This window comes from Notechis scutatus, chromosome 4, assembly GCF_049901735.1.
Source record: "Notechis scutatus isolate UNSWTSFEM ecotype Mainland chromosome 4, rNotScu1.2, whole genome shotgun sequence".
In the NCBI taxonomy this organism is placed as follows: Eukaryota; Metazoa; Chordata; class Lepidosauria; order Squamata; family Elapidae; genus Notechis; species Notechis scutatus.
The window spans coordinates 80,080,126-80,104,125 of NC_142012.1; the positions used below are offsets into that span (position 1 = coordinate 80,080,126).

General features: G+C 44.2%; 1 long non-coding RNA gene across 1 annotated transcript in view; it reads right to left on the reverse strand.

Annotated features, from left to right (window-relative positions):
• Positions 1-971: 971 nt before the first annotated feature.
• The window catches only part of LOC148130802 (uncharacterized), a 32,564-nt gene continuing 9,535 nt past the window's right edge, over positions 972-24,000 (reverse strand). The window contains exon 3 of the long non-coding RNA XR_015749625.1: positions 972-1,048. This is a non-coding gene — a long non-coding RNA (uncharacterized LOC148130802). The remainder of the gene's footprint in view (positions 1,049-24,000) is intronic.

Consider the following 24,000-nt stretch of genomic DNA (forward strand, 5'->3'; position numbering starts at 1 on the left):
TCTAAAATTTCCAAAATCCTATTCATAAGGAAATGTAGCACATCTTATTTCACCTCCTTCTTCTTATGCAATACTGCATGCAAATGCTATTTAGTGAGCATCAAGGCTGCAGGCTGCTCTAGCAAGTAAATATCTACCTATGGATCTATTTAGAAAGAAGACAGCTTAAATCTCCTTTGTATTTTATACTTCATACAATCACCAAGAGTCTGCCTCAACCCACAAGAAGCTATACATGCCATTAAATTCAATGAGCTTGTCTCCACTCTGGATCAAACTATAAATCTGCGTAATTATAATAAATCTACAATTGTGGTCACTTCTGTCTTTCTCTGATATAGAGAATGTCACCCCCAACTTTCCTTAATATATAACCTTACTGTACTATACAACATTTTGTATGCAACTTTGTAGGATAGTAACTTTGCATTCAGAGACACTTATGGATTCCCTTCTGTTTGGAACTAGTTTTGACTGAGTTAGCATTTGACAGAATAACAGAATTGGAAGGCAAATGGAGGTCTTCTAGTCCAACTCTCTGATCAAGCAGAAAACCCTACACCATTCCTGACAAATGGCAGTCCAGTCTCTTCTTGAAAGCCTCCGGTGATGAAGCTCCCACAACTTCCAAAGACAACTTCTGTTCCATTTGGTTGATTGTTTTCATTGTCAGGAAAATTCCTCCTTATTTCCAGGTTGAATCCTTCCTTGACCAGTTTCCATCCATTATTCCTATCTTGCCTTCAGGTGCCTTGGAAAACAGCTTGATCCCCTCCTCTCTGGGGCAGCCCTTCAAATATTGGAAGACTGCTATCCTGTCTCCCCTGGTCCTTCTTTTTATTAGACTAGCCATGCCCAGTTCCTGCAACAGTTTATCGTGTGTTTCAGTCTCCGGTCCCCTCATCATTCTGGTTGCTCTTCTCTGCACTCTTTCCAGATTCTCAACATCTTTTACAGAAAATTTCTCCTTAGTTCTAGGTTGGATTAGTTTCCATCCATTGCTTCTTGTCCTACCTTCAGGTGAATAAGAGAGGTTCTGCCATCATTTCTGATGGACAAAGAGATTCAAATTTATCCAGACTGAATTCGACCAAATCCAGCTACTTTTAAATCAGAGGTAGAGAGATTGCAGTACAAGAAATAAGTAGTTAATTATCTCTGTAGCAGCAAATCTCTCTCTTTCTCTGTCTGTCTCTCTCATTCTCTCTGTCTGTCTGTCTCTCTCTAATTCTCTCTCTCTTTCTCTCTCTCATTTTCTCTCTCTCTCTCTCACTCATTCTCTCTCTCTATGTCTCTCTCACTCTCTCTCTGTCTGTCTGTCTCTCTCATTCTCTCTCTCTCTGTCTCTCTCTCTGTCTCTGTCTCTGTCTCTCTCTCTCTCTTTCTCTCTCCACAGAAGCTCTTTGCGTGATACTGGAGAGTAATACTGGAGATATTGATATGAATTCCTCTTGACTCTTCCAGGTATTGGTATCTACAGACAAATATACTCTCCATTTCCCAGCACAATGCTTTGTCTAAACACAATTTGACATGCCTTGTGATTAGCCTAGCACCTTATCAAATAATGCACCAGATTAGAGATAAAGGGTTTTACAACCTTGCTGCCTTTGTTTTCGTGTGCGTTCGCCCACCGAGAAGATTCCTCGGCAGCTAATAATTAGTGCAAAAGACAAAGGAAGATCTATACATCCGAGAATTGAAAGTTCCAGTGTGCATGTTAAGCAGCCAGGACTGTGTAGAAATATTACAGTTTAGGAAGCTGAAAAGAGGTTTTTTTTTTTTTTTTTTAAAGACACAAGTGGAAGACTGGTCTTTGTTTAACTCTAGTTTTACATAACGCTGGTATAAGAAGTTCACGGTGTGGAGGTAAGGCTGCCTTTTTGTGACCTGAATGTCACAGCATTATACCTGTGAACATATAATGTATAAAACTGATGTCTGGGTCACATCTCATTCTAGAACTGGAGAAGGCTGGAATGACCTGAATTTCAGAAACTAGAAGTTTAGTCTCTAGGGAGAATACAATACTATCATATAAGAATAGAATAGAATAGAATAGAATAGAATAGAATAGAATAGAAAATATGGAATGGAACAGAACGGAACGGAACAGAACAGAACAGAATAGAATAGAATAGGAATAGAGTAGAATGTGGAATGTGGAATAGAATAGAATAAAAACTTTAGTCACGTTAAATATACATTAATCAGCATACATTAAAAGGAAATTTTGTTGTTGTATTCAGCTCTCTAATCACTATGCATATGCCCGCCCACCCACCCCACCCACCCACATACGACACAGAGAAACATCACAGTTTAGTTCAAATATATATATATATATATATATATATATATATATATATATATATATATATATATATATATATATATATATATATATATATATATTTTCTTAAGTTTCGCGGGTACTTACATGTATGGTGTTCGGCTTGGTTGGGTATTTTCCCCCGTCATTGTAGTTGTTCTTTTAAAGTTGTAGCAAGCGTTTCAGCAGAATCTCATCTGCCATCATCAGGCTTCTGTATTGTGTCCGTCTGTGAGTCAGACTTTTACAGTGGTTTCTCCCAAGACTCCCAACCAATCAGGATGAAGAAAAAACCATTCTGGCACAGCAATAGGCTGCCCCAAATTCAAATCTGAAACCACTGTAAAAGTCTGACTCACAGACGGACACAATGCTAGAAGCCTGATGATGGCAGATGAGATTCTGCTGAAACGTTGCTACAACTTTAAAAGAACAACTACAATGGCGTGAAATACCGAACTAACAACACCATATATATATATATATATATATATATATATATATATATATATATATATATATATATATATATATATGTATATATGTATATGTATATGTATATGTATATGTATATATGTATATGTATATATGTATATGTATATGTATATGTATATGTATATGTATATATATGTATATATATATATATATATATATATGTATATGTATGGTGGAAAAAAAAATCCTGCGAGTTTACCAGATGGATAGCATAGGAAACAAAGCTATTACAGAATCTACAACTCCTGCTAAAGATACTTCAAATCCTCCTCCCAGAGGGGAGCAACAGAAACAGACCGTAAAGTGGGTGTGTGGGGTCTCTAACAATGCTTTGAGCTCTAAGCACATAGTGCTTATAAGCAGTATCTTGAATAATGGGAAGCAAACTTCTTATAATCTCCACTGTCCTCACCACTCTCTGTAGGGACTTTCTATCTAAAGCACTGCTGCCACCAAACCAAACAAGGATGCAGTTTGTTAAAACCCTCTCAATCATGCCCCAGGACAGAAGGAGAACGATGTGCTCTCCCTTTGGAAAAATAAAATAACTATTGGGAAGAACGTTGCTATTATTGCTAATAAATATTGACCAAATTCGACTGAATTTGCTTTTCATCATACAGAGTTTCAGGCTTGTTTGTTAGTGTGTTAATTTTTCAGGCAAAGCAATTTCCTACACTTTAAAATTACACCACTGCAATGAAAGAGCCACTTTGATTTTCCAATATTTTGCAACTGAAAATCTGGCAGCTCACAGTAAGAATTAAATCATGGTATCATGCTGGATCAACCTCTGTGCAGCAAAAAATATAGATAGTAAGCCAACCTCAGGATTCATCATGAAAAATGATTGCATGGTTCTCCCATTTTCCCCCTCCCTCCCAAATCTTCCCAAGATAAAGTGCTTTCAGTCCAATTTATTGCTTTGGGAAAGAGATTTAAGGATGCACTTATTCTCACCAGCAGGTCTAACACCAATCTTTTGATCACAGCTGCAAATCTAGGTTGGCCATTTGTAGCCATGTTTTCTTTCTTTCTTTCTTTTTCTTTTTAGCCATATTTTCATACCTTCACTAAATGTTATGCTCTTTCTCCATAGATGAGACCAGAATGTTTCAAAAGATGCATCGCTGTGGTTCGCCGGCAGCAGGTGCGGACAGCTGAGGACTCTGACAGCGAGTACTCGGACGAGGTGCCTGTGTGTGATGCAGGGATGGGGCCAGGACTATTGGAGAGTGGGGTGCTGCCTTCGGGGGTTGTGGAGTCTGGCAGCAGTGATGTAGATGACCCTGTTGAGCCTGTGCCCAGTGTGCATGCACGCAGGGCTGCTTGAAGGAAAGAGCAGCTAAAGCAGCACGGGTGAGTTGGGAGTAAGGCTGGAAGGTGATGGTCCCTCCCATAAGGGATAAAAGCCAGCCTTTGGGGTTGGCTTCTTTGCAGGAAGCAAAGAGGTTCTTTCTGCTCAGTGTCATCGTTGAAGCCCTGCTTGCTCTGGTTTGTTTTTGGAAACTTCTGGCTTGGGATATTTATCTGCAATTAGTCTTTTGTTCTTGGCAGCCTTTTGCAATGTTGAAAGGGCTTGCTCTTAACTGGGACAATTAGTTTTGAATGACTCTTGGCTGTGAATGCACAGAATTCACAGCGCTGCATTAAAAACTTTTGCTTTTATACATACTTTATGTTTGTTTGATTTGAACAAGGCTTGGGTCAGAACATGCATGGACATCAGGCAAATATTGGTTCTATTCTCCCTTCTTTTCTCCATCTTTCTTGCTGGAAGTAGAACACGCATGGTGCACTTCTCGTAATGATGATGATGATGATGATGATGTTATCCATTCAGCCCTTTCCGACGCTTGGTGATTCTCTGGGCCAGGTCTCTCCACATCTTCTGATCTTGCACTACTTCAAGGAAGTAGAACATGGTGCACTTCTCATGATGCTGATATCCATTCAGGTGTGTCCGACTCTTGGCGATTCTCTGGGCTCTCCACATCTTCTGATCTTGCACTACTTCAAGTTGTTCTGTGCTCTGCTTGACATCACCTTTGATGGTGCCCAGCTATTGTGTTCTTTGGTGGCCTGGTTTCCTTTTACCACTAACCAGCGGTGGGATTCAAATAATTTAACAACCGGTTCGCCCAAGGTCAGGTTGTCTGTTGTGGGAGGCATGGCCCAGCCCCCATCCTCCAGCTCTGCTGCACATGCAGGAAGAGCCTCCCGTGATGACCAACCTGACTCTGGGTGAATCCGTTGTTAAATTATCCCCCCCTCTCCACTATCAAAGTGGATCCTGGGCACTGCACTGCAATGGAGAAATGGGTTACAGAGCAGCCGGCATGAGGGAAGGAGGAGGAGCAGGGGTAAGAAAGAGGGAAAACGGCCTTCTCCTTCCCTTGTGCCGGGCCACTCTGTTGCCCATGTCTCCATTGCAGCCCAACGCAGTGCCCAGGATCTACTTTGATAGTGGGGTGAGGGGATGAGGTGCAGTGGTGGGATTCAACTTTTTTTTTACTACTGGTGGGCGCACTTTGTGCACGCACATGCACTTTGCATGCACGCAGAGGGCTTGATACTGACCTTCTGCAATCCTGCACTCTCCCTGTGTCTTCAACAGCTGATGTGCAGCAATCCGCTGTGCCACATGAAGCAGCTGAGCTTCAAAATCAGGAAATCAAGGCCAGTATAAAACCAGGATCGGCGCGAGGGCTCAGCAGTTGATTGTCGGAGTGAACCAGTTTTGCTCACAGATGATCCTCGGAGCTACCGGATTGGCCGAACCGGTAGAATACCACCACTGGTGAGGTAGGTAATTTAACAATTGGTTCGCTCAAAACAGTGTGAACCAGCTGAAACCGGTGTGAACCAACTGAATCCCACCACTGCTGCTAACTCTTCCCAACATAACTGCTTTCTCCAGTGAATTCCCCCATATGACATGGCCAAATTAAGTGAGATGCAGTTTGGTGATTTTGCCTTCCAGTAATATACGTCTGGTATTACATGTTTCATTCCTTGCTGGTATATATATATATATAAGAGATTCTGCCAAACGTTGCTACAACTTTAAAAGCACAACTATAATGACGTGGGAAAATACCCGAACAAAGCTGAATGCCATACATGTAAGTACCCATTAAAACTTAAGAATATATATATATATATATATATATATATATATATATATATATATATATATATATATATATATATATATATATATATATATATATTTGGGGGGACAACATAGAGCATGACATGGTTATTATTCCTCACGGGATCATTATTAGCAAGGCTGGCTTTTGGTTCTAAGTAGGGCTTTGTAGTACAATCCCAATAAGCTTTTTGGAGATTGTCTGAAGGTTCAAGTGGGAGGAAAGTCAATAAAAGCATGTTGTAAATCTGACTTCAGCCTTTGCACTCTATAGGATGCTCAGCTCAAAGAATAGAGACTGCTCTTCAAAGGGTTTTGTCTGACCTAGCCTTAATCAGCATAAGCTTCAGCCCAGCAGGCAGGTGCCATTAAAATGGTTCGTTTACAAGGTAAGTGCGTACGCAACGCGACAAGTCCAGAATTAATAATGCGACTCATCCGTCATTTTTATCATTTGGGCCCTGCAGGGAGGATCTGATTAAATGGATATTCAACTCTTTGCATTAATGTGCACCCAATTTTAATTTGCATTTCATTAACCGTGCCAAAAAAAGGGCATAATTTTATTATTGGCTGTTCTGAAAGCAATTCCACAATTCTCAAGAAAACGGAGTTGCTAAACTATAAGGAAAGGAACGCTGTCTCGGATTGTTTACTTTGTTCCTTCTCTTCTTGTCACACCTTTACCTGCTATAAAGGTCAGCTGATCTTCACATGGAACAACAGCATGTCAGTCTATAGTTAACTTTCAGGCTTAAATGCTATTGTGGTTTCTAAGGAAATCCTTAGAGAAAAACAACAAAAATGACCCCCTGCATGTTGATTCCATGTATGTTGCAGGAAACAAAAATAACTGGCTAATATCATATTGTGGACCGAGCTCTGGTTGAAATGCAGGCAGTCCTTGAATTACGACCACAATTGTGGACAACATTTCTGTTCCGGAGCAAGACGGTTGCTCAGTGAGTTTTGCCCCATTTTGCGACCATTCTGGCTGCAGTTGTTAAATGAACAGCATGGTTGTTGAGTGAATCTGGCTTCCCCATTCACTTGGCTTGTCAGAAGGTCGCAAAAGGGGATCACGTGACTCTGGGATGCTGCAGCCGTCGTAAATATGAATCAGTTGCCGAGTGTCTGAATTTTGATCATGTGACCGCATGATTGTAAGTGTGAAAAATGGTCGTAAGTCACTTTCTTGGGTGCCATTGTAATTTTTGAACCGTCACTAAACAAGTGACTGTTAAGCCGAGGACAACCTATAAATAGTGCTTTATAAAAATATAAGAAGGCTCTGTTAGACCAGATCAATCCACTTTCAAGGCCACCACTCTCTTCTTGTGCAGGGAGCTGGATTAGATGACCTCTAAGGTCCCTTCCAACTGAACGTTCTTGCTCATTGCTTCTCAGCTGTTGATATTTAGGATATATTTCCATAGAATCTGATGATGCCTTTTAGTTCTCACAGGAAAACTTACTCTGTCCCAGCAGATGGTCGTAACCAATGAACCTAGTCAGGGCTGGGAAATCAATCAATTAATCAATCAATCAATCAATCAATCAATCAATCAATCAGAGTAGAGCTGGAAGGGAGGTCTTCTAGTCCAAACCCCTGCTCAAGGAGGAGACCCTCCACCTTTTCAGACAAATGGCTGTCTCTTTTTGAAAGCAATAATGGAGCACCCACAACTTCGGAAGGGTCACTTGAGTAGTGAACAGGAACCATTTGCACCACTCAGGTGACCCTGAGAACACAGACAAGCCTCCAAGTGGCCTCAACGACCCTCTAAAAAGAATGCAAATGACCAGCTGTCTTCAAGGAGTATAAATCCTTCCATCCCCACCATCCAGTCAGAGCTGAAGAAACTTCTTGCATGAGAAGCGAAATGTCTTCAAAAGAAAGTCGAGGTGCCTCCTGAAAAAAAAGCACCTTTGGGTCTTCCATGCAAATTGGATTTTTTTCCTTCTTTCTTTCTTTTCTGTTCAATCATGTCTGATTCTCAAAGACGGCCTGGACAAGGCCCTGCCATTTTGTTGGCATGATTTTTCAGAATAATTTTGCTGTTCCTTTCTTCCTAGGGCTTAGGAAGAAGGACTGGATCAAGGTCACCCAGCTGGCTCTGGGCTTTGGGTGGAACTAGAATTCCCAGTCTCCCAGTTTCTAGCCTGATGCTTTTTAACCATGGTACCAGAGATGGGATTCAGAAGGTTCGGACCAGTTCCAGAGAACTGGTAGTGGAAACTTTGAGTAGTTTGGAGAACCAGCAAATCCCACCTCTGACTGGCCCCGCCCCCATCTCTTCTCTGCCTCCCATTGAGTCCCAGCTGATCGGCTGGCTCTTCTTTGGTTGCCCTGCACAGGAGAACGGAGCTGGAAAGCAGTGGGGTGGGGAGGAAATGGGGATTTAGCAGTATATCCTTCCCCTGCCATGCCCACCAAGCCACACCCACCAAGCCACGTCCACAGAACCAGTAGTAAATTTTTTCTGAATCCCACCACTGCTACTAATCTGGCTCTCAAGAGGAGGCTATTGGGATTTAAGAACAAAAGCTCCTTCTTAAATCTAAATACTCAGACCTGAGCTGCAAGCATCCAAACAACTACTACAAGGCATCAGAGAGTCCTCTGGATTTCTGCAACCCATATTTTGTCAGCCGTCTTGTAAAGCCAATCTTACACTTAATCAGAAGGTTTTATTTCACTGGCAGATGGGCTGTGCAGACTCAAAAATAATTCAGGAGGTTGTTCCAATAGGACCGAGAGATTGAAAAGTAGAACTATCAAGCTTGACTTCATTTTTAAGGCTTACACTTCAAGATCCCTTTTAATTCCTTTGTAGCCATCTGCTCTAAGAAGAGCAAATGAGAAATCCCCACCATGAATTATGCCTTTTGTTACGCAAAGCATCTCATGGCTCGTGAATGATTTAAACCCTGGAGGGAAGGGAAAAAAAAGAGGATTAAAAAGATCTGATGCCCTCTCCAGACTGAAATATCATTTATAAACACTTACAATCTTAAAGGCTTGTTTGGAAGATTAAAAATTCAGTATCAAGTGAAAATATTCAGTGTAAGGCTTCTCTCCCCCTCCCTTCTTTCATATGCTTCATGTCTGCTTAAATCTGTACTTATGGCATCAACTTCTTTCATGTAATTGGACAATTTCATAACGGATATGTTCAATAAAGAGAAAAGCACTTAAATAAGAGGCACTCCCTGTGTTGTGAGTAGCCCATCAGTATCCAGACTGCTGATTCCTTTCAGCCAGTCTACACGCCAGATTGTATCCAAGTCTGAAGTAATCCTCCACTTGCATCCAGTTGTTCAGCAACTGTTCAAAATTATGACATCCCTGGAAAATGGACTTATGACTGGTTCTCACATTTCTCTTGCGGCATCCCTGGGACCGCATCCCCGTTGGCAGTATCTTTGAACTTGATCGTCTTCTTGCAGATGTTTCATTACCCAACTAGGTAACATCATCAGTGATAGAAGGGAATGGGTTTTGTAGATTGGAAGGAAGGAGGAGAAGGAGTAGGGGGGGGAGGGAGAGGAGGAGGAAGACAATGACTATGGTGTTCTTGGTGCTCTTTGGTTGTTTTCTTGCACATGTTTCATTACCCAACTAGGTAACATCATTGGTGATAGAAGGGAATGGGTTTTGTAGACTGGGAGGAAGGAGGAGGAGGAGGAGGGAGAGGAGGAGGAAGAGGAAGAGGAGGGCAATGGCTATTGGTGTTCTTGGTGCTCTTTGGTTGTTTTCTTGCAGATGTTTCATTACCTAGTGAGGAAACATCATTCCTGATATTAGGTATCATCACGGATACCTCATTGATAATGCTACTTACTTAGTTAATGAAGTGTTTGGAAGAAAACAACCAACCTCAGGGACCATCAAGGACCCCATCTAATGGTTTACTAAATTCTTAGTCCTAGGCTTTAACTGAGGGATAGAATCAAGATTAGGTGAAGTGTTAATACCCCTTTATAATACCTTGATAAGACTATACTTGAAATACTGCATCCAGCTTTGGTCACCACAATGTAAAAAAAAAAGATGTTGAGATTCTAGAAAGAGTGTATAGAAGAGCAACAAAGATAATTAAAGGACTGAAGGGTAAAACATATGAAGAATGGCTGCAGGAATTGGATACATTTAGTGTTAGATCTGAGGTGGATCGGGTCGAGTGAGACGCGAGACCATTCTGTGATTTCAGCTCTTTATTTGCAATAAGAACAGTCTGAGAAATACAAGCCGTGGCAGCCCTTCATATAGGGCTGGCTCGCAGCTCGACGGCCAATGGCAGCGCTTTGATCTCCCGCGATCGGCACAGCCAATCGCGGTAGCTTCTTAGCGCCCAATCACGGCCGGGTGTCGACCAATCAGGTCGTTGTCCGTCGGGACCAATCGGTTTTGAGGGTTTGGAGTATGCTAATACAGCACACCCTCCCCTCTTGGTTTCGCTCTGTCAGTGCGCCGTGACGTAGTCGCGCAGGTAGGCGGGTCTCCGTACCTGTCTAGTTGACTTGCGCAGATCAGTTCTTGTTTGGTTGTCGACCGGTTTGGAGGCCTTCTCTGTTGCTCTGGTTCCCGGGATGGAACTGCCTGGAAGGTCGGGCTGGGCCTTTCTTGGTAGCTCCTCCCGGTCTACCCGGGCTGGTTGAGCTGCCGTCTTGGCTGTTCCTGCGGGAGCTTTCCGGGCTGGTTGTGCTGGCCCGGCTGCTCCTTCCTGGTGACATTCCTGGGGTTGCTTGTTCGGTGGGACCCTCATTTGCTGGTGAGTAGGACTGGTTTATTTGTGGGTTTTTTGTTCCGGTGGGGTTTGTTCGCTTGCGCTAGGGATTCCCTTTTTTAACGCTTTCCATTCCCCCCTTCTAGTTTCTTGGTCGGTTGTATGGTTGTTAGCTATTCTGGACCTTAGCTGGTTAATGTGCCGTTTCCAGTGTTTCCGTCGGTTGTTTCTAGCCAGTATGATATGGGCCCGGTTATTTGGGTGATCGTTGCTGGTATCCATAGTGGTTCCCCCGACAGGTTTTTGCATATACGGCATCCCCTATGTTAAATTGTCTGTGTTTGCTGGAGGAGCCCGGGGTTTGTCGGGGTGTATGTGGGGTGCATTCTATCTAGCGTTGATCGTAGTTTCCTGCCCATCATTAATTCTGCTGGGCTTCTGTTTGTGGTGGCGCTCGGCGTGATGTGTTGGATGAAGAGCAGTTTATTGATTTTGTCCTGTATATTGGTTGTTTCTATTTTCTGAATGGTCTTTTTGTGTATTGTACCATGCGTTCCGCTCGTCCGTTCACCGCCGGGTTTGCTGGCGCGGTTAGTGCATGGTGTATGCCCAGGCCTGCCAGAAATTGTTCAAACGCTAGTGCGGTGAACTGGGGCCCGTTGTCTGACACTATTACATCCGGCAGGCCGTGTGTGGCAAAAGAGTTTGCCCAGTTTTCTTATTACTGCCTCTGTCGTGGTTGATTTCATGGTGCTTACCTCCAACCAGTTGGAGTAAGCATCCACTGTGATGAGATATATATGCCCTTTGGTTGGCCCTGCTAAGTCTATGTGAATCCGAGACCACGGTCCTCTTGGTGTTTCCCATTCATGTATTGGGGCGGCGGGAGGACTGGGTCTGGACTCTTGGCATTGATTGCATTTGGCTACCCAGGTTTCAATCTGTTTGTCCATGCCTGGCCACCATACATAGCTTCTGGCCAGGCTTTTCATCTTGACCATCCTGGTGCCCCTCATGCAGCATTCCCAATACCCTTTCTTGTAATGCCTCTGGGATTACCACTCTGTCCCCCCAAAGTATACAGCCCCTTTCGGTAAAAAGTTCGGTTTGTCTGTTTCTGAACGGTCTGAATACTTCGCCCTTGTCCCCTTCTGGCCATCTCTTTCCAACCCAGCTTAGGACTCACGCCAGCCGCTTGTCTTTATTTGTTTCTCTGGCAATGTCTGGCGTGGTCACTAGTGGGTTGGGCATTATCTCTATTTGGAATACTCTCTGTCGTGGGAGCCGGGTCGCCTTCGAGGTCGGGCAAGGGTGAACGGCTCAGGGCGTCTGCATGGGTGATGTCCTTCCCGGGTCGGTGAATCAGCTGGTAGTTGTATGCTGACAGGAACTCAGACCACCTTGTCATTCTTGGTGATAGAATGTTCGGTGTGGCCTTATTTCCTGCCAGGATCCCTAGCAACGGCTTGTGGTCCATAATGATTGTAAAAGTCCTACCGTAAAGGTATTCGTGGAATTTCTTGACGCCGGCAACGACTGCTAGGGCCTCCTTGTCGAGCTGGCTGTAGTTCCGCTCCGGTTTTGAAAGTGTCCTTGATGAGAAGGCGATGGGTGCTTCCTCCCGTCTGGTAGCTGGTGGCTGAGGATGGCGCCGATTCCAAAAGGCGATGCGTCGCACGTTACAAGTTAATGGCAGAGTCTCGCTCTACTGGATTAGTACCGTCAGATGTTAGCAGTTTCTTTGTGTTGTTGAAAGCGCTCTCCTCCCGTGCTCCCCAGGTCCAGGTGGCTGTTTTATCTAACAGCCTATGTAACGGTTCCGCCACGGTTGCCTTTTGGGGTAGGAAGACATTGTAAAAGTTTAACAGTCCCAAGAAAGCCTGCAGTTCCGTTTTGCTTTTGGGTCGTGGCGCTTCCTTATGGCTCTCAGTTTCTTTTCTGTGGGGTGGATGCCATGTTTGTCTAGGAGGTACCCTAGGAACTCACCCTTTCAGCCCTTAGCTGGCACTTCCTTTTTGACTTTGAGTCCGAGTCTCTGAATTTCTTCAGTACCTCCCTCAACTGGGTTTCTAGTTGCTTTTCGCTTTTCGCGGCCACCAAGATGTCGCCAAAGTAGGGCACCACCCCTCTATGCCCTGGAGGAGTCTTTCCATGAGGCTTTGGAAGACCCCTGGTGCCACGTTGACTCCAAACTGGAGCCGGTTGCAACGAAAAGCCCCTGGTGCATTACGATGGTCTGGGCTTCGGCGGTTGTGGCGTCGACCGGCAGTTGCTGATAGGCTTGTGCCAGGTCGAGCTTGCGAAGACCCGGCCTCCCCCAGTGAGTGCAGAAGGTGTTGCACAACTGGGATGGGGTATGCGTTTTGTTGGAGCGCGTGGTTGAGGGTGGCCTTATAGTCCCCACAAATCCTCACGGACCCATCTGGCTTGATGGGGGTGACTATTGGGGTCTCCCACCTGGCATGGTCGATTGGTTCCAGTACCTCTTGTGTGATGAGCTTATCTAGCTGCTCATCGATTTTGGGCTTGAGGGCAAATGGCACCCGTCTGGGCTTAAGGCGGATCGGTGCGATGGTCGGGTCAATATTGAAAGATATAGGGGACCCCGGTACTTGCCTAGGCTGTCATCAAAACTTCCCGGAAGTCCTCCACGAGCGCCGCCTTCCCAGTCCGACTCTGCAGTGTGGTGGATTCCGGTTGCCTAATGCCTAGCGGCGCGAACCACTGTAGTCCCAATAGGCTCGGCCGATCCCGGTCGACGATGGTCATGGGTAGTACTTTGGTGTGGTTCTTGAATGTGACTTTAAAATGGCCTCTGCCAACTACAGGGATGCGGTTCCCCTGGTAGTCTTTGAGGGTTAGTGCTTGATCTTCTAATTCCTTTCGGCGGATTGAGGGGACCAGGTGCTTGATGGTGTGCCATGAGACCATGGAGAGGGAGGACCCAGAGTCCACCTCCATGTCACATGGCTGGTCTTCTATTCCCACCGTGACGTATACTTTCCTGGCGTCTCTTGTTGAGGAATGGCCGACGATGATGGTCTGGTGCGTTTCCTCCCTTTGCCTTGCTTCGTTGAGCCGCCTGTTCCGACCTTCTTGGCTCCAACGGCTCTCCGACTGTCGGTCTCTGTGGCTGTTGGGGGTGTTCTCTTGTCTGTGCGGGCTGCCATCTCGACGCCTGCGGCTGTAGCGTCTTCTATTTCTGCACACTTTGGCGATGTGTCCTCGTTTATCGCACTGCCGGAAAACGGCGTCTAAGAACCGGCAGTCCGATCAGGGTGATCGCCTCCGCAGCCGGCGCACTGGAACCTCGACTTGCGACCTTGGTTTTCCCGCCGCCCTGGGCCGCTTGCAACCGTGGATCTCTTCTTCCTCGTCCTCGGTTCCTGAGAAGGAGTCTATGTCACCGTGGTGTGTGGTTGCGTCCGTGGGTCGCTCTCGGGTCGCCGATGTTTGGTGCCGTCTCGCTGGTCGCTGCTCGGGCGTGATGCTCGATTGTCACATCCGAGCCGCCGATTTCTTGGCTGCTTCTGCTGCGGATATGTCGGTGAGGGCGTCAGCGAGGGAGATGTCGCCCTTGCCATGATGCGGCTCTGGAGGATAGGGTCTCGGAGCCCCAGGACGACGCGGTCTCGCAGGGCCTCATCCAGGTTGGCGAACTCGCATAGGCCGCCCAAATCTCATAGGGCCACTATGAAGTCGCCAAGCCCTTTGCCATTGCGCTGGTCCCGCCTGTAGAATTCGTGCCGACGGATGAGGATGGGCACGACGGGGCGTAGTGGCTTCTCAGTAGGGGCTTGAGTTCGCTCCATTCCATGGTTTTAACGTCCTCGGGCTTGGCCAAGGCTTTGGCCATCTTAAATACGGTCGGTCCTCAGTGTGCGAGGAAGACGGCCAGCTTCTTGTGACCGTTGGCATCTTTAAGATTGCTACACTCGAGGAACATCTGGAACCTATCGGTATAGGATTCCCAGTCCTCGGTAGTGGGATTGAAGGCGCTGGTGGCGAGTTGACGCCGGCCATGCTGCTTGCCGCTGTATGCCGCTCCGCCACGTGCTGGGTGGTCTCTTTGTCTCACGATCCCACCTTCGCCGCCAGTGTTAGATCTGAGGTGGATCGGGTCGAGTGAGACGCGAGACCATTCTGTGATTTCAGCTCTTTATTTGCAATAAGAACAGTGAGAAATACAAGCCGCGCAGCCCTTCATATAGGGCTGGCTCGCGGCTCGACGGTTAATGGCAGCGCTTTGAATCTCCCGCGATCGGCACAGCCAATCGCGGTAGCTTCTTAGCGCTCCAATCACGGCCGGGTGTCGACCAATCAGGTCGTTGTCCGTCGGGACCAATCGGTTTCGAGGGTTTGGAGTATGCTAATACAGCACATTTAGTTTAATGACATGATAGCAGTGTTCCAATAGAGAGGTCAATTTATTCTTCAAAGGACCTGAGAGCAGGACAAGAAGCAATGAATGGAAATTAATCAAGGAGAGAAGCAACCTAGAACTAAGGAGGAATTTCCTGACAGCTCTTGAACAATGAATCAGTGGAACAACTTGCCTCCAAAAGTTGTAAATGCTCCAACACTGGAAATTTTAAAGAAGACATTGGACAGCCATTTGTCTGAAATGGTGTAGGGTCTCCTGCTTGAGCAAGGGGTTGGACTAAAAGACCTCCAAGGTACCTTCCAACTCTGTTATCCTGCTATTCTTGCACCTAAATTGGATTATTGCTCAACCTCAACCTCTTTACAATTCCCCCAGCGAGCAATTCGGGAAGTCCACAAAGTTGTTGAAGTTGAGCAATGTGGATTAGACTGAGAGGTACCCTTTATTTTTGAGAAGAATAGAATAGGATAGAATAGAATAGAATAGAATAGAATAGAATAGAATAGAATAGAATAGAATAGAATAGAATACTTTATTGGCCAAGTGTGATTGGACACCCAAGGGATTTGTCTTGGTGTAAATACTCTCAGCATACATAAAGAAAAGGTACATTAGTTAAGAATCAAGAATCATAACGTACAACACTTAATGATAGTCATAGGGTACAATCAACAATCAAATCATACTAGGAAACAGTCAATATAAATTGTAAGGGTACAAGCGACAAAGTTACAGTCCTACAATCACAAGTGGGAGGGGATGGGTGATAAGGAATGATGAGAAGATTAATAGTAGTGTACACTTTGTAAATAGTTGAACAGTGTTGAGGGAATTATTATTTAGCAGAGTGATGGCTTTCGGGAAAAAACTGTCCTTGTGTGTAGTTGTTCTGGTGTGCAGTGCTCTATAGCGTCGTTTTGAGGGAAGGAGTTGAAACACTTTATGTCCGGGATGTGAGGGGTCTGTAAAGACCAAGTGAATTACAAATTGACAGTTCAAGCTCACCTTATCCATCCATATAAACTGCTCCTGCTCTCTGGGTGTCTATAAACAGAAGCATTCCTTTCATTGTATTCCTTTCCATGAAAAAAAGAATGAGAAAAACATGTAAATAACTTATTGAAATTCAGTGAGAATAAAACCTAACAATGAGACTATATAATAATACTTTGAAGGAATCGCTTAATCAAATAAATTGGATGCCCTGATTAAGAATTTATTAAAAGAGAGCAAAAGGGTGGAAAATTAATACTTGGAGATTAAGTTATGAATCAAAATATCAGGACTGGATTTGAGAAATTAATGAATAGGGAATAATATATTGAAATGGAAGGATAAAAATCCTTTATTTATTTATTTGGGTGGGATGTTGGCTTGTTCACTTTATACTCTGCCTCAGTTTTCCTACTCTTTAAGGGGATAATGCTATATTGAATACATTAATTCCAAAAAGCTTATATAAATATAAAAGTGAAATACCACTCAGGCATCATCACAAAATCTCCATAACCGTAAAGCCTATAAACTTGAAACTTGGCACATATGTTCCTCTTGGCTTCTAAGTGCTCACTAAGAAAGGATTTTTCTAAATGACCATCAGAGCATTAGTATTTCTTATATTATTATTATTAACACGCTCTGATGCTAAGGAGTTCTATTCCCCCTCCCCACCTGAAAAGAAATCTCTTGCAAAACAAGCAGAGGAGAGGAGTTTCAGTTTCAGTTTCACAGCACCAAGCAGCTTTAGTACAGAACAGTTGAGCTAAGCCACTCCCAGGCTCCTTGCTGTCTCCTTCTTGCTTATACAGCAAATACTGTTTCAGTTTCCAAACAGCCTTCAACTCTCTCACACACTGACAGGACGCTAGCCAGATGAATACCGATGGATGCTGGCGGGCAGAGGCAGAATTTTGTTTCCCTTATTTTCCTCCCCAACAACTTAGCCTGATCACATAGTTTTGTAGCGAAACATGGGTATCCAGCTAGTGTAGTAATAAGTTTGAAAACTTAAATGAATCAGAACACCACAATAAACACACAAGGAAGAGCCACTTAGATTCAACACAAATTTTTCAACCCAAAAGACTTGCTGAAAAAAAAAAAGAGAGAGAGAGAGAGATCAACATAATTTCTAGGGCTATCCTGTTCCAGAGAAAGTGGGCACCAAACTGCCCCGCCTTAAAACTGCACCCCACAATAGTCATTTCCAAATGAATTCAAGAAATGTTGCGATCCAGGTGGAGAAGTGTTGGAGTCTTATTTTGTTCTCCTTTAGGCTTCTAGAAATCCCCCTAGCATTTTTTGACTTGGCCTGGTCTAGGATGGTCACATTTTCCCAATTGAAACTGTGGTTAAATCTGTCTATGTGTTGTGAAATTAAAAGAGTTTTCATCATGCCTTCTGACTCCTGGTTGGTATTTGTGGATGCAATTCTGCCTGTTTGTCCTACATGGTGGTTGTTGCAGATGACTCCTGTTGTAGATAACTCCTGTTTTTTCTTCTGGCGTTGGTGGGTCTTTCTGGCTTGTTTAGGATGTGCTGGCTTGTGTGCTATGCTGATTCCATCTGGTTGTAGAAGTCTGTTGATGGTATCAGAGGCGATTTTATTTATTCTAAAGCTATTACATTTCCTCCTCCACTGTTCTTTTGTTTTATGCACCATCTATCCTGACAGACAGTTACACTGGCTCAAAAACCTGTTTGCTCTTTGGTGATATTTTGTTACTCATAAAGTCACAACACAATCAATAACTTGAGGTGATCCAAGCCAGGGGGTCTTCAAACTTGACAGCTTGAAGACTTGTGGACTTTAACTCCCAGAATTCCTCCTCCTCCAGTCATGTTAGCTCAGTAATTCTGGGAGTTGAAGTCCACAAGTCTTAAACTTGCCAAGTTTGAAGATCCTTGATCCAAGCCATACAAAACAGAGATGAGAGGACTACCATAGGCAAGAAATGTGATTTTCTGCAACTATTTTGGATTGCCACTCTCTTAATTCTTAAGAACATAGAATAACAGAGCTGGAAGGGACCTTAGAGGTCTTCTAGTCCAACCTCATGCTCAAGCAGGAAACCCTATACCATTTCAGTCAGGTGGCTGTCCAGTCTCTTCTTAAAAACCTCCAGTGATGGAAGTACCTACAACTTCTGGAGGCAAAGCTGTTCCACTGGTTAATTGTTCTCATTTTCAGGAAATTTCTTCTTAGTTTTAAGTTGTCCTAACCTCTGGTGCTTTGTAGAATAACTTGACTCAGGGGTGGGATTCTACCTGATCACACCGGTTCTATAGAACCGGTTGTTATGGTTCTCTGCAGTTCGGAGAACCGGCAAATCGCGTCATTGGCTGGCCCCTCCCCTCCCCTCCCTGCCCCTGCCCTCCTCGCCCAATCACTCCTTATCTGGCATGCACACCATCCAACTTGCCTGCATTGTGCCTTTGCCTAATTTTTGGTAATTTTTCCTTTTTCCCCCGACCATCAGCTGTTTTCCGAAGATCAGCAGTGCAGGGCGATTTAGATTAGCTAGAAAGCAGGAGATAATCAGGTTTCTTGCTTTCTAGCTAATCTTAAATCGCTGTTGTACTGCTTTGCCTTCGCCCAGGAGGCTTCCCTGAGAGGCCCAGTCAGGGGTGGTATTCAGGGGATTGGGGGAGGGAGAAGTGGCCTGAGAGCAGAGCTGAACCTTCCTTAGGAGTGAAGCTTCTATTTTTTCAGTGCAGACTCAGGCAGCAGATTGCAGAAAGGTAGATCTCTGAGTGAATCTGTGATTCTGAGAGCAACTCAATCTGCCTGCCTGCTTTGCCTGATTTGGGGTAAAAGTTGCTCTTTTTTAAATAAAAAAATTCAATATTTACATCAATATTTACAATATTTGCATACAAGCCATGGCCACCAAGCCACACCCACAAATTAGGCTGCGCCCACAGAACCGGTTGTTAAGAAATTTGAATCCCACTCCTGGCTTGACAGCCCCTCTTCTTTGTGGAAGCCCCTCAATTATTGGAAGACTGCTATCATATCACCCCTAATCCTTCTTTTCATTGACTAGACATACCCAATTCCAGCAACTGTTTGTCTGTTTTAGCCTCCAGTCCCCTAATCATCTTTGTTGATCTTCTCTGCACTCTTTCTACAGTGTCAACATCTTTTTTATATAGTGGCGACCAAGACGGGATATAACTGTGAACACTTTTTGTGACTTTCTGACAAGCAAAGTCATTGGAGAAACCAGATTCATTTAACAACCATGTTACTAACTTAACAAGTTGTGGCGATCCACCTAACAACAAAAGCAAAAAAGGTTGTAAAAATGGGACAAAACGCACTCGGCAACTGTCTTGCTTAGCCTGTATTTAACTGTGTTCTTTCCAAGTTGGTTGTAGCCTAACTAGTGGCACTCTGTATGAACAATTACACAGGGATCTGTAAGCATTAACAGTAGTTAATCTCTTCATCCAGGAGGTATTGCCAGGATCTGTTATTGGATCTGCAATGCTCGGCTTTGTAAAGCATTCATAAGATACTTCCAACCTCAGCTTCGTGATCCAGAAATCCCAGTCTTTGGGGTTCAGTCTACCAGGATCTAACTAGGGGGATAATTTGACAAGTTGATTGAGAATTATAAGACTCTGGAGTCACCAGCTGTTATAGGATATACGGACTTGTATAAAAGCAAGGAAGTCTGCAGCTATGATCATTATTTCACAAGCCATAGCTGGTGTATAGAAATATGTATTTTATCCAATATTTGGTATTCTAATTTGGTGGAGGAAAGCTTTCCTCCAGTTTAGTTGTCAAGGTAACCATGGCTTTCCTCTCTATGCATTCCACGGGTGTATTACTTTTTCTCATCTTTCTCAGAGGCAATGTTATAGCATTGCCGTTGAGATCTAGAAAAATAAAATAAGGGAAGCGGGGGGAAGACTCAAAATCTTTTAACATCAAGAAGACTCACTAAACGGTCTGATTTCAGAACAGCGTTTGGAAGCCTTCTGCTAAGGTTTGTCCATGCATCTATGTCCTTTGCAAACCTACAGATTAACTACAGATTAACAGAGTTGGAAGGGACTTTGTAGGTTATCTAGTCCATCCTCCCACCCGAGCAGGAGATCCTACACCATTTCTGACAGATAGCAGTCCGGTCTCTTCCTGAAAGCCTCCAGTGATGAAGCTCCCACAACTTATGAAGGTGAGTTCTGTTCCAAGGGTTGATTGTTCTCACTGTCAGAAAGTTTCTCCTTATTTCCAAGTTGAATCTCTGCTTGATCAGTTTCCATCCATTTCCCCTTGTCTGGCCTTCAGGTGCTTTGGAGAATAGCTTGACCCTCTCCTCTCTGTGGCAGCCCCTCAAATATTGGAAGACTGCTATCCTGTCTCCCCTGGTCCTTCTCTTCACTAGACTAACCAGGCCCAGTTCCTGCAACAGTTTATTGTATGTTTCAATCTCTGGTCCCCTCATCATCCTGGTTGCTCTTCTCTGCACTCTTTCTAGAGTCTCAACATCTTTTTTAAAGTGAGTTGACCAAAACTGGATGCAGTACTCTAGATGTAGCCAAGGGTTGGACTAGATGACCTACAAGGTCCCTTCCAACTCGGTAATTCTGTTTCTGTTAACCTCTGGAATACTGCAGTTCTCCTGCTGCCTTTGGTGAGAAGCTGAAATACATGCAATATCGCTACCACCTGGAATAGGTCTAGGAAGTGGAGAAGATGTAAACAACTCCAGGACAAATCATTTTTCCCTTTTATCCTACTGTTACCTTTACAAGAGAGATCCATTCTGTGACCTTACTCGCTAGCCAAGGTCTTCTCCATAGGAATGGAAAAAACCAAAATGTATTAAATCTTAAGTGCTTTTTTGCCTACTCTTTTTTAAAAAAGACACCCGTGCTCTTAAAAACAATCCTTTTAAAATACATTCTTGTCAGGCTAGTGGGTCTAGTGCCTGTGTCGTGGACATGACTAAATTAGCAATCATAGCTCTGTAGGATTAAAGATGGCATTTTCCTCAAGAATGGTTGGAAAATTTCATTAAAGTCTGCCTGGAAATTTCATTAAATCCAGCACCAGGGAATCCAGTGGCATTAGCTTCAAAGTTGCCACTATTATTATTCTGAATATAGGTTGGCACTAACAATAAGAAAATCCACAGACTTCTTCAGTCCCAGCGGTATTTTGGATTGTTGGTGGTTTTCTCCTGCCTGCTAAGCTATGGTTTAATCATGATTTATTGAATAAATAGCACGTGGCTTCCACCAGAGGTGGTCTTCAGCAGGTTCTGACCACTTCTGGAGAACTGGTAGTGGAAATTTTGAGTAGTTTGGAAAACCAGCAAATCCCACCTCTGACTGGCCCCACCCCCATCTCTTCTCTGCCTCCCATTGAGTCCCAGCTGATTGGATGGGTCTTCTTTTGTTGCCCTGCACAGGAGAACGGAGCTGGAAAGCAGGTTAGTGGGGTGGGGAGGGAATGGGGGTTTTGCAATAACCTTCCCCTGCCATGTCCACCAAGCCACACCCACCCAGCCACGCCCACAGAACCGGAAGTAAAAAAAATAGAACCCCATCACTGGCTTCCACTCATAAACTAGGATGGCTAGGATGACAGAATGGGGTAAGGAAAAGGGTCAGCCCCAACCTATCATGAAGTCATGAGAAAAGTAGAAAAAATGCTACATGAGATGCCTTCAAGTCTTGAATGAAAAGTGGTACGTAACTCTAGCAAGCGCACAAATCCAATGGGAATATCCACATGCCTGCTTCAAAGAATGGAGTGGACATCCATCTTGGCTTCCAAAGATGGCATAACCCAGTTGTAGTTGTCATCAGCCATTCAGTCATGTCCAACCCTTGTCCACTCTATGGGATCATCACTCCCCACACCCTTCTGTCTTGCACCATCTCCTTCAGATCCACCATGGCCATCCTGGTGTCTTTCTTTATAGTGTCCAGCCAACAGGTATGAGGGCAGCCTCTTCTCCTTCTCCCACTGATCCCTTCCAGCACGATTGACGTTTCAGGTGAGTCCACTAGCATGATATAGCCAAAGTATGATAAAGCCTTCGTTTAAGCAAATCTTGGCTTCGTGTGATATTTTGGTGAGATTTGATCTAGAACTTCCTTGTTTGTGATTTTTGCAGTCCATAGAATGTGTAATATTTGTCTCCAGCACCATAATTTGAAGGTGTCCATCCTTCTTGTATTTGCCTTTTTTTTATAGAATCCAGGTGTCAGCTTTGGAAGTCATATTAGCACCAGAAGCTTCCACGCTGCCACACTCCTGTGCCTAGGAAATTGGGAGGGGGGATTTTGTAGAGTGGTTGTAGTCAGACATAATAGCATTCTTCTTTACAGTCAAGGTCATGTTATTTCTGCACCTGGAGGAGGAGTGGATAAGAGATATCTCAAGTTGGAAAAGTGTTTGACCCAAACTTTGTTCCAAGGAAACAAACACAAAACTGAGGTAACAGCAAAACCTTTTAATGATTCTTGACGAATTCCATTCCTTCACGGTGAAAATGCTGTTTCCAACTAATTGTCTCTGATAAGAACGAGCCTTGCCAAGGTTGTGCAAGGCTGTCAAGAACACTAGATCAAGTTGCCAAGCAATATTTCACATACAAAAAGTCTCCAAACACAAAAAGAGTCCGAACGACCACAAGGCTTGTGTGCAAAACTTCTTTGCTTCCTGCAAAGAACTCCAGTTTCTCAGCTGGCTTTTATCTCTTAAGGGAGGGGCCATTACCTTGCAGCCTTACTCCTGAATTACCCAATGTTGCTGCAGCTGCTCTTTCTTTTGAGCAGCCCTGTGTGCACATGCACTGGACACAGGCTCCTCGGGACACAGGTTCCTTGGCTCCTCTTCATCACTTCTGCCAGCCTCTACAATCTCCAAAGATAGCATTCCACTTCCTGATGGTCCTGGCCCCATCCCTGCATCACACATAGGCCCCTCATCTGAGTCCTCGCTCTCCGAGACTTCAGCCATCCATACCTGCTGCCGGTGAACCACAACATTGTTTTCCTGGAAAGCTGACACCAAGCTTCACAGCCATAAGGAGCAATTGGAAAAAAATATTGCGTTCACTAAACTGTATTTTGGTTGCAGGGGTATCTTTACTCTTCTAAATATTATTCATGCTGGACATTGCAGTTCTTCTCAGTGCTGTCCAAACAGCTTATATTTTTTTCTGCCCAGAAGAAGTTTAGAGCTAGGTACCATTTATTTGATTTATCTTGTTCATCCTGCTGCTTCCTTTGTGAGGCTGTTGCTTATCAACAAATAAATAGAAGAAAAGAAAAAGTAAAGTTTTGCACTTAGGCAAGAAAAATCAAAAGTACACATATAGATTGGGAGAAACCAAGTTCAATAGCAGTAACTGTGAGACGGACCTTGGACTCTTAGTGGATAACAAGTTAAATATGAACCAACAGTGTGCGGCGGCAATCAAAAAAGCCAACACAATCCTAAACTGCATTAACAAAGGGATACAATCAAGATCAAGTGAGATACTAATATCACTCTATAAAGCCTTAGTAAGACCACACCTAGAATACTGCATCCAGTTTTGGTCACCACACTATAAAAAAGATGTTGAGACTTTGGAAAAAATGCAGAGAAGATAAATAGGGGACTGGAGGCTAAAACCTACGACGAACAGTTACAGGAACTAGGCATGGCTAGTCTAGTAAAGAGAAGGACCAGGGGAAACAGGACAGCAGTCTTCCAATATTTGAGGGGCTGCCCCAGAGAGGAGACATTTGAAAGCTAGACAAGGAATAATGGATGGAAACTGATCTAGGAGAGATTCTACCTGGAAGTATGGAGAAACTTTCTGACAGTGAGAACCATCAACCGATGGAACAGAAGTTGCCTTTGGAAGTTGTGAGAGCTTCATCACTTGAGACT